Genomic DNA, 11,578 nt, shown 5'->3' with positions numbered 1-11,578 from the left:
ATTAGTCAGGGTTCTTCTTGAGAGTAACAGGGCATGACTCACCACTGTGGTGCCTCCTGCTGGTCCCTTGAGAATTAATTCTTATCCTCAGCAGGGCCTCCCTCTTGGCTGGTGTATCACTCATCTCTCTCTTTCTCTCCATGCTGCTCTGGACCCACGCTGCTCCCTGGATTATGGCACCTCTTGAGTACACGCTCTCAGGCAGTGCCCACTTCACTGGTCTCACCCGTTTCCGGGGGTATCAGCGGTCCTGAGTCTGTGCACCTACCACTGTGGCCAGCTGCAGCCTTAGAGTAGCCCCTCACTGCAGGGGAAAGCCACAGTCTGTAACAGCCACTCCTCGGTGTGGCTAGGGGCAGTGCAAGGGGGAAGGGAAAAGGACTCAGGCCACCCACTACTCTGGGTCCTGGCCCACGGACTTTCTGACAACAGGCTTGTCCTGCCCCTCACTTCTCTCCCTCTTCTATTCCCTGGGCCACTTCTCCATGACCCTTGCACCCTTCCATCAAGGCCTGCAGCCTAGCTGGAGCCTCTCTCCCGCTCCCTGCGTCTGTCCGGAACCAGTCTCTTCAGGGCCGGGCAAAATGCAGCTCATGGGCCACATCCAGCCTCCCTAGCTGCTGTACCCAGCCCGTGGATGAAGCGGGGAGCCTCAGACAAGCTCTGTGACTGCACTGCCCCGACACACCTCCCAGAAAAGCAGCTGTGGGGCCTTGTTTGTTTTCTAACAGCTGTGAGCATGGAGAGAGTGCCGGGGGAGGGAAGAGAAGGCTCACATGCTGCCCTCACCCCCCGTACTCTCTCACTAGCTGGTGTCTGGCCAGAAACCAGCCAGTGGAAGATTCCTGTTTGAAGCACAGCCAGGGTGCAAAGCACTCCTCCCCCTCCCCTCAGGCTCCTAGCTAGTCAGAAAGCACATGTCCCCTGGCATGGCTGGGCGGGCAGACAGCCCACCTAAGAAACCTGCTGGGCTGCTGGCTGGAAGTTGCCCAGGTAAGTCTCCCAGCCAGACCCTGTCTCTGGCATCCTCCCTTCTCCTAATCCTCTGCCTCTATTCTGCTCCCATACCCCACGTAATCCAAACCCTCTGCCCCCCCATGCCCCACATAACCCAAACCTTCTGCCCCTCTCCTGTACCCATACCCCCGTCTTACCCTGCACCCCAATCGCCTGCCCTAGGTCACAGCCTAAACCCCTGCACTCCAGTCCCTTACCCCAAGCTCCCTTCTGTGCCCAACCACCACCCCAGACCCTGCACATCCTCCATTTGTATTAGGAAGAGTGCAGACATCAACCACTTTCTTGGAATGCACCCTCCCCCTGCAATCAAAACCTATTGCCTGCTCTAGGTCTTCTCTTACTGGGAGCTGGTCATGCAATTTCCTTACCTGGCCCTCGTTACCTTTACTGTGCTGAGCAGCTCCTTAAATACCGTGGTTAAAGTTGATAAAACACTAGGTGCAGAAGTTTCCAGTCAAGCAAGGAGAGCTGTTCTGGAGAGATCTACTTGCCCCAGCCAAGCAGAACACTTGTTCTACAGGCTGAACTTCTTTGTCCAGCACCCTCGGGACCTGACCAGTGCTGGATGAGAGAAATCACCAGATCATGGGAGGTCAATATTGTCTAGCACATTATCAACACTGTAGCTGCTTACTGGGCTCTTAGAACACAGGGGCCGTGTCTACACTGCCAAAATTTCAAAATGGCCATGCTAATTGCTAAATTGGAGAATACTAATGAGGCGCTGAAATCAATATTCAGTGCCTCATTAGCATGCTGCCGGCCACAGCGCTTTGAAAGTGCCACATTGCAACCGCTCACAGCTCGTGTACACGGGGGTCCTTTTCTAAAGGACCCTGCAAACGTTGAACTCCTCTTTCTAGTAGTCTCCGATTTGGCCACTAGCATGGCCATTTTGAAGTTTTTGCAAAGTGTAGACATAGCCATGTAGTGGCAAATTACAGCAGCTAAATAACAGCACTGAACTCTGTGAGCTAGGGCTGGGGGCTATAAACAAACTTCATGGGACCACGGGAAATTTGGCCAAACCGATAAGTGGTCATCTGGCTGAATAAAATCATGCTGGAATATGGACATTTCTGGAAAAGAGAGTTCCAGGTTAGAGAGTTTCAACCTGTACTAAAAGTTGTACCCTCCTTCCTTTTCCCTACTTTCACCCAGATCCTATCACTTCCTTTCTCCTTTTAGTGTATTTCCGCAAAGACAACAGGCATCAAAATATTTCAGATTTTGAAAGGTCTGTGAAAGACCAACTTCAGCAGGAGCACTTTAAAGCTGTATTTTTGAAGTATCTTCTGCTTGTACCATGGTTTCTGTTTAAATAATCTTGCGTTTCCATGATGCAATCCTGACACTGAATTGGTATTTTTGAAAGGCACCATTCTTCCAGGTTATAACATACTTAAAAATGCTGTGTCTGCATTGCATCAGACAGGCCACCTAACAGCTCAGGAAAGCTGCCTTCAAATTGCATCTTCGAGAAAGGGTATGAGGAAGAAATAAGGGCAGGATAAGTCTACAGCTCCTGTTAAGAAAGCCATGTCAAACAGTTAACAGCCTTGCAGGAATGTATTTTCAAAGAGTAATTTTCATTTATTTCAAAATCTAAAATTTGATCCTTGGCTTCAACCTCAGCTTCTGGTTGAAATCTTGGTATGGTTAAGCACCCCCAGGAGATGGGGTGAGGGAAAAAACATGATTTGTGAATTTCTGTGAAAAACTTTTATCATTTTTATTGCTGAATCAATACGTCCAGCCTATGAAAGAACCCTCCATCTTTTTTCAGAAAATGTAAAGTGAGAAGTAATTATTCAGAAACCCACAAAATCCTGTTATTTTGTTGGAAATGGAATATGTAGATATTTACACGTCTGTCCATTAATCTTCTGCTTGGGTATTTTCTCTGGCCTGCCATTTCTACTTTGATTGATTTCCTTAACTTTGTTTAAGGATTTTTCTAAATGACAGATTATCTGCAAAGGAAAATATGAGTGGGATGCTCAATAATTCACAGGCCAAATACTGCCTTATACCTCTAGTCAGAAGATTATTTCTACAACTCAGTTCCTGAGAACAGTGTCATAAATGTACTTTTATTGACATTGGGCTTAGTCCTTTTCTTACTGAAGTGAAAGGGAGTTTTGCCATGAACCTCAGCAGAATCCACAGAAGGCTAATTGGTACAATGTTATTGGGTTTCAGCACACAGAATCTTTCTTCAGTATAAATAGTGAATATCCTGAACAATAGTAATTGCTGTATAAATTAATACTAGACCATATTTCCAGTCACCTAGTTGAATTAATTCTTCCTCCACCAGATGGCACCATGTCTGCTTTTCTAACCTCAGCAGCTCCCTGAAGTGAACCCCTCAACAGAAACAGGTGCTTAGAGGAGAAAAGCACTAAAAGGCTTTCATTTTAATTTGAACTTCCTTCCTGTTGGTCACATTTAAAATACTTCCTATAATTCCTTCTTCCACACAACATCCCTTTCTCTCCTCATCATCTTGCTGCCTGCCTTTTAAAAATGCATGCCTCTTTCTTCCAGATGGACATAAGGATATCACACAGGCTTTTAACAAGAGTGACTGGGGTCAGGGGAAAGAAAAGCATAGGCTATATTGCACAGCAGAAATTCCTAGTCTTCCTATGCTCAAGCTATATCTACTCAGGGAGCTGGAAACTGATCTTTCTTCCAGTTATTTCTTGAAGAAAGTTATGTCCCTCCTAGCAACAGACGCCAGATGCTTGGGTCCTGAACCACTTAATCCCTAAGATCTGCTGCCAGGGATGCTTCATAGTCTGAGTGGAGTTCATAGGCCTCCAGGCTTCATGGCTCATCTCCACTCCCCCAGCAGTTAAGACTGAGGCTTGATCTATTCTACCAGGGCTTATGTGAATAAAGTAGCTAAGTCAGTGTACTTAGATGCATGCTGGGGTAAGCAGACAGCTAACGTTCTCCTATCAACTCCGCCTCCACATCTCATTCCAGTGGAGTACTGGATTTGATGGGAGAGCTCTTGGCTGTCGGTTTATCATACCTATACTAGACATCTATATTCCTTCTTGACTGATCACTTCCTGTTGGTCAGGTAGAGTAGACTAGCCCTTGCTGGAGCACTCCACTGTCTCCCTGCTCCAGCAACTGTGACAGTTCTCTGTCTCTGTCATTGCTAAGCCCTCATGGAATGTCTGTCCCTACTGAGGTGTATTCTACCTCCTGTGAGTTCCTCCAGGCTGTGACAGCCAGAGAGCTTCCTTGGCCAACTTCCTGTTCATAATATTCCACCAATTTCCTTCTAAACCAGATGCTCCATTTCTTATTAACTAAAGAGTCAATGCCTGGAGCACCTGAGGCTCCCAGGAATTCTCTGCGTGGATGTCAAGGGCCAGTTAAGCCCAAATCCTTCCTGAAGTTCCACTGGCACCACGATATACTTGTCCAGTAAAATCCTCCATTCTGAGAAGCAGCGCATGTTGCTGCTGTTGGCCCAGGGTGGCAGTTGTGACTCCAGCACATAACATATTTGTTACAAAGTGTACCTTTGTCCTCTGCAGGTGCAGTCCAAGGTCCAGTGTGCTTCAACAGCAGCCGTGGGAACTACAAGTTGTGCAGTACAAACTGTGGCATGTTGCAAGAACTTCCTCGTTCCCGCCAGGATACCCTCTGTCCTCCCAGCAGGAGGTGTCAGCACTGACTGAACCTGGGAGCACACACAGCAGGTGAGCAGAGAGATGGCTCTCTCTTTATAGATTAAAACATTGTTCCTAATGGTTTATCAGAGAGGGTATGATCTGAGATAAACACATTCTGACACACAAAGCAGAGCACCTGGTGGAGCATCAGGCCCAGTTTCTCAAAGTTGTGTTAACAAAAAAAGTGATAAAGCAGGATTCCCCAACCTTGAACAACCTCATACTAGGGCAGTGACCAGGAAAGTGGCTACCCAGGTTTTTTGTTGTTATTGTTATTGTGCTTCTGATGATGTCACCTCAAAAGTGGTTCTGATTTTTGATTATGAGGGTCATCTTAGTAACATACAACAGTAATAGTAGCTTGCATTTTTATAGCACAGGAACACTCTCAAAGCACTTTATTAACACAAGCAAAGTTGCAAACACTCCTGTGCAATAGGGAACTGTCACTATGACCATAAACTGCCTGTTATTTATGGAATGCTCTCCTTGAATTAATTCATAACCATTTCCTCCTTCAGGTAATCCTTCTGCCACGTGGTTAATGGCACACAAAGGGCCTGGTTCAGTACAGCTAAGGTGTCTTTTTATAAAATAACTAAATTGGGCTCAGCCCCTCCACCACACCCATCCAGAAATCTAGGAAAACTAAATGCATCCTGCCTTAGGTGATCTTAACAGGTGGAAATTTCCCACTCCCATGATTGTGTACAAAGGAGGGCACCTGCATTAGAAGAAAAGGAACATAGTTATAAATTTGAAAATACAGCAATAAACTGTAGATACAGATGACGAGTAAAATACTCGCCCAGTTCTATAGCAATTGTACATCTAAATTGGGACTACGCACTGGCGAGAAGCTATCTTTCTGATACGTCACCACAAATAACAGTCACCCATCCACCAAACTCCACTCAGTTCGGCTTTGCCAGTAGCAGTACTCAAAATACCTGTTAGCAGTTTTGTCTCCAGTCCTCAGGTATGTCTGGCTGCAGCTGGAGCGCACCACCAACTAACCCACAGTGATTTATAGCATAGTGATGTATAGCTCAATTAAGGTGCTGGTCAACAGGGACTCACTGCAGTTTAGTCATTTCCACTGCTATCTCTTCCCACAACTTCTTCAATCTGTGTTGTAGCTCACCACCACATCCCCAGGAGAGGAGTCAAGAGAACTTAGGACACTTCAATAGAGGTTTTTAATCAGGCACATAACTTAAGAAAATAACTGTATTTGGGCTCCAGGGCTGTGCAGCTCCATTTTCAAAGTTCATCAATTTTCCAGTCAAGTTGCAATGCACCTGCCCCACTCCAGCCAACTCCATATTCTAGCTATACTTAGATTGCACCCCTTTTATTCATTTGCTGTCTCACTGACAATTTAAAGCCTTTGTAAAGATCATATAATCAGTTAACACACACACACTCACAAGCTAATCAATCTGAAACTATCTAGCTGTGATACATGTGCCCCTTCTCGTTTCTCTCATCTTGTTGCTATTCCTTCTGGTTGTTTGCTGCATCCACTTTGTGTCTTGCTCAACGCAGATTGCAAATTCTTCCAAATGGAAGGCATCTTCTATTATCCTTTTGTACAATCCCAAAGGCAATGGGGACTGGTCTTGAAGAGCCCCACTAAGTGCTCCTGCAATATAAATAATAATGAAGTAATTTCTCCAAGGTAATACTAGTGAGTGGTTTGAATTCTTCGTGTCCCTCAAACATTTCTGAAGAAATAAAAGATGTACCTTACAATTGTTTGTGGCATCCCTTATGATTCTCTTTTGGCTTCAATTTCCAGTTAAGAGTATATATGCTGCCATTTGGGTAGCACCATTAAACATTGTGAGCTGGGGGTGGGTTGCTGAACAGATGACACTGTGCCTAGCTATCTTTTATAAATTGTCTCCATACTATCAAATCGTCTTACTGCTATTTAGTCTTGGATTTGCCAGCATTCCTCCAAGAGTGAGTCAGTGTTCTTCTATAGAAGAACAACTTAGGGGGTTAAAACTTCTTTGGCCTCTCATTTTCATAGATCAGATGTGGTGCTGACTGATTCTATTGAGAACAATGAGGTTATCATCTTGAACTCTGAGCTCTGCAATTGTGAAAGCAGATTGCAAGTGCTGCAAGCTCAGCTTTCTTCCATTTAATATTGTCTGGATGAGGCACTCGCTGCCTATGAATAATGCAGACATCCTTACCCAGGATTTTATTACTGAGCAAAGTAGATTAATGCTGTCCTTTTTATGCCCAGCCTTCTGTTGCTGCTACTTGTCTTCCTCAGTGGGGTAACTAAACAGACCACATAGGCTGAGAGAAATGATTATATATCTTGTACTGTGCTATCTGCATTATTGCCCTGGGCATCTGTGTGTTTGAAAACTGAATTGCTCATATATAAAGCTTTTATTGGGCTTGTACCCCTTTGCAACCAAAGATCTTGGTCAACAGGTTCGGTCCTTGAATACAATGGTACTTTCTACCATCACAGTAGAGGTCATCTCTGCAAGAAAGAGCTTTAACAAGGGTCATTCTGAGACTCTGCAGTGAACTTCAACAGGGACTAAGGGCCATCACAAATCTCACCCTTCCAAGACTAAGGAGCATTTTTTTCCACCTGGCCTTCTTTTACATAAGCATGAAGCAGCAAGTACATTTAACAAACTAACTCAAAATGTACCAAAACAAAACACTCCAATGCACACAAACTTCTCCCTCAAGAGACTGATTGTAAAAGAAACAAACATTAGTTCTATTGTTTACTGCACACTGAAAGGCGCTCAGAGACTATGACAAAGAGAGCAGCATAAGCCCCTCTGTAGATTAGAATCAAATAGCTTCTTACCTCTCTTCATACAACTTTATTAACATTTAAGCTACTATGCTAAATAGAGCCCAACTTAAAATCACAAACAGAAATATAAAACAACGCTGGACTGCTGCACACATTATCTCCTTCCACAACCTCTGTCAATCTCAAAACCAGAGGGACCTGGATAAATTGGAGGACTGGGCCAAAAGAAATGTGATGCAGTTCAATAAGGAGAAGCATAGAGTCCTGCACCTGGGGCAGAAGAATCCCAAGCATTGTTACAGGCTGGGGACCGACTGGCTCAGCAGCAGTACTATGGAAAGGGACCTAGGGGTTATGGTGGATGAAAGGCTGGATATGAGTAAACAGTGTGCCCTTGTAGCTAAGAGTGCTTAACAACATACTAGGGTGCATTAGGAGGAGCATTTCCAGCAGATCTAGAGAAGTAGTTATTCCCCTCTATTCAGCCCTGGTGAGGCCATATGTTGAATACTGTGTCCAGTTTTGGGCTCCCCAGTATAAAAAGGATGTGAGTTTGGTGGAGCAGGTTCTGCAGAGGGCAACAAAAATGATTAAGGGGCTGGAGCACAAGACCTACGAGGATAGGCTGAGGGATTGGGCCTTGTTTAGTTTACAGAAGACATGACTTAGGGGTGATTTAATAGCAGCCTTCAAATTCCTGAAAGGGAGCTCTAAAGAGGAGGGTGGGAAACTGTTCTCAGTGGTGTTAGGTGGCAGAACAAGGAGTAATGGTCTGAAGAGGGAGAGGTGTAGGTTAGATATTAGGAAAAACTACTTCACCAGGAGGATGGTGAAGCATTGGAATGTGTTACCTAGAGAGGTGGTGGATTCTCCATCCCTTGAGGTTTTTAAGTCCCGGCTGGACAAGGTCCTGGCTGGGATGGCTTAGTGGGGGGTTGATTCTGCTCAAAGCAGGGGGCTGGACTAGATGACCTCCTGAGGTCCCTTCCAGCCCTGTGATTCTGTGATTCTGTGCAGTCCTCACCCTAAGGAAATGAACTATATGTAAACACAGCCACCCAGCGGACACCGGACAGCCTTCACTAGGCCTTCTGTTGCATGACAGAGTTCCGAGGGAAACTGCAGAATCATAGACAGGTATGGCTTGATGGGACCTTGTGAAGTCATCAAATCCAGTCCCCCATACTGAGGCAGGATCAAGTAAAATTAGATCATTTCTGGTGGATGTTTGTCCAACCTGGTTCTGTGTATTCTAATTTGTATGGTTTTGATTTTAAGTGTTAATTACCTATAGAAAATGTAATCATTTATAAGGGGTTTATTCTATTTTTATAATACTGGATTTCTGACCTACCCTTATATCATTGTAGTAAGGAATGCTGATGGTTTGTAATATGGGTTATCAATCCATTGTCATTGTAAGCTATGTAACAAAGAAGTAAATTTGTATTGCTTGCCGCATATCCTAAGTATGCAAAGGATCATATATATTTGCTATTTTTTGGATGTATGAGTGCTGAAGAAGCTTAAGTGTAAGTAGTAAATTGTTGTAGTAGGAATTCTGCAGTGCTGGATATAAGTTGTATATTAACTAACCTGTATTATGGACATGAAGTCAAAGATTTTGCTTAAAAAAAGACCAAGTCATCTGTGTTATGTGTTTTTGAAGTGACATTGACACAGTTTTCCATGGAGTTGTATTTCAGCACCAGTCTTGTTTGGCCTTCTCCCCATGGAATATGAAATAGATACACCAGTGATGTCACTGTGCTATGGGGAGACAGTAGATTTGCTGGCAAGATCTGAGTGTTAAGTCTTAGGACCTAGCTGTCATTTGATCATCTGTGAAATATCACTGAGGTAGTTAATCTCACATTTACTGTTGCATCTTTCTTTGTTTGCTTTGGTTTAGCATGACATTCAGGATTCCTTTATGGGGAACTGTACAGGGCATGGAAATGCTATGTGAAATGCATCCTGCTGGAGTCACCATCTGGCCTATATTCATCGTGCTTCATAAAAAATACCAAGATATCCATGGAACGCAGGTGTTAAAGCAGATCATAAGGCACAAGTGACCATGGTAATAAACCAACATGCAGTGCAATGTAGTTAATGGACCTGATGCTTGGGTTTATATAGACAGGTTCAATGCTGCTTTATTTTCCGTTCTGCAGTTATACTCGTTTCAATAGTTGTAGTCCACTGTCATCACTCATGACCAAAACTTCAATCATTTTCCAGTCCCCAAAAAAGCCAGATAAGTGAATTATCCTGGGTGTCAGTAAATGTTGTTTTATAACTTGATCAGGAAAGAAAAACCATTGAAAACATCCATGACACTCTACAGTGCTTAGTAGCTTTTGGAATGAAAAAAGCTATTGTCCTCTGTCTGCTGATCTGGTTCTACTGCTGGCAGAGGTTTGTTTTCAGTTTTGTAATCCTGTTGCTGTGTTCCAAGTGCTTTAGAACCAGATGGAATGAATGAAAAGATTCAAAGGAAAAAAAAATAAATGATTAAGCTCCCTATCAGCTGGATTTCACAGCATGTTTTTCAGCTTGCCTCTGACCTACATCAATAATGAGCACATTTTTGTGAGGTTAAAGCACCCCAGGATGACTTTTGTTCCACCTAGGCCAAAAATTAATTCTAGTAATGTACCGGCAGATTTAGATGTGCATATTATATGTTACAGAAAATTGTATTACTTTCAAATGCCCATAAATGCTGAGCTCTCAACCAATCTAATTAGTCAGCTGACAAATCACAAGCGGACGGGGTGTGTGTATGGAGAAAGGCAGGGGTCATAAACTCATAGCCAGGGGTCACAGGGTTTTTTTTTCCAGTGGATGTATCTCAAGGGTGGTCTTAAGGGTCTGAAGAGCATAAATCTCTTTAGGAACATAATATGAGGAGGGGGAAGGGAGAGCTCCATCAAGTGATCCCCAATCACATGATAACAATTTAATAGTAATTCAGAGAGTAGCCAATTCCCTCTAGAGATTTCTCTAACAGATAATCATGTCAGTCAATTAATTTTCTCTGTTCCCTCACCCCAGTGTGTGTATATATTAGGGCCAGTCAGTGCTAAGTCTCCATAAAAAGAATTGTTGAAAAGCTACTCCCATATCTAGCCTCCTGCTGATGCTCTGTCAGCAGAATAATCATTAGAGTGCAGGCAGGAAGGAATCAGATGACCACTTCAGCACCTTCAGGGACGGAGGCCAAATTTTTACCCTGTACAACTGAGTTTCCCTATGAAGAGACTTTGCATTGCTGTCTGGGAGGCCGGGACAGAAGTTCCATTGGATCTCCTCCAGTGCTAATTTTAGCCAGGTGACATTGGATACTGCTCAGCAATATTCCTCTTCCCAGACCTGCACCGGGATTTGTGTGTGTCATCGCCCATCTCCTAGGAGTCTGAGGAAACAAGATGACAAGAAGTGCCAGATTCTCTCAGAGGTATCCAATGCTTCTGCACACTGTAGCACTTTACACTAGACCCCAATAGAATATAAATAGATACAGGGTCAGGAAATGACAAGTGATCCCAACTTGTCTCAAGTGCTCCTCCTTTCTGTTTCACACTAGCGAGGGTTAAACCTTAGAAGGTTGTGGGCTTTAGCTGCCTCGTGGTCTTTGGAGATGAGTAGCCCCTGCTTCCTTAAGTCTTCTCACCCACAAATGCAAGGTGCCTGATCCTCTTTCTCCTTTGGCAATGCGTGTGAATACGAGACAGTCTTTAATAAATAACATCAAACTATACTTTTTGTAACCCCTGTTTTAAGAACAGTGCACGCACAATGATTTGTACCAGTTAGAATTTTTAAGTTACTTTCCCCCCTGGGTTGGAAGCAAATGAGGAGAAGGAAAACGCTACGCCTGGGGATAGACTCTTAAGCAGGAAGGAGCAGTGTTCACATCAACCCTCCACAAGTGTTCCTCAACCTTTTTTTCTTATTATAAAGTACCCCCAGCCTCCCTGCTTTAACCCAATCCCCCTCTCCCCGCCTCCAGAGCCAGGCACCCCCAGCTCCCCACTCTAACCCAATCACACCC

At 44.2% G+C, this 11,578-nt stretch overlaps 1 long non-coding RNA gene across 1 annotated transcript; it reads left to right on the top strand.

Moving 5' to 3' along the window:
* The first annotated feature begins 919 nt into the window (after positions 1–919).
* Positions 920–9,844, top strand: LOC142012405 (uncharacterized). The gene is made up of 3 exons (XR_012645337.1): positions 920–993; positions 4,581–4,745; positions 9,431–9,844. It is a non-coding gene; the product is annotated as an uncharacterized LOC142012405 (long non-coding RNA).
* The last annotated feature ends 1,734 nt before the right edge of the window (positions 9,845–11,578 follow it).

Source organism: Carettochelys insculpta, chromosome 4 (genome assembly GCF_033958435.1).
Source record: "Carettochelys insculpta isolate YL-2023 chromosome 4, ASM3395843v1, whole genome shotgun sequence".
In the NCBI taxonomy this organism is placed as follows: domain Eukaryota; kingdom Metazoa; phylum Chordata; order Testudines; family Carettochelyidae; genus Carettochelys; species Carettochelys insculpta.
Note: the sequence above shows the minus strand (reverse complement) of the source record. Positions and strands in the feature narration are given on the sequence as shown.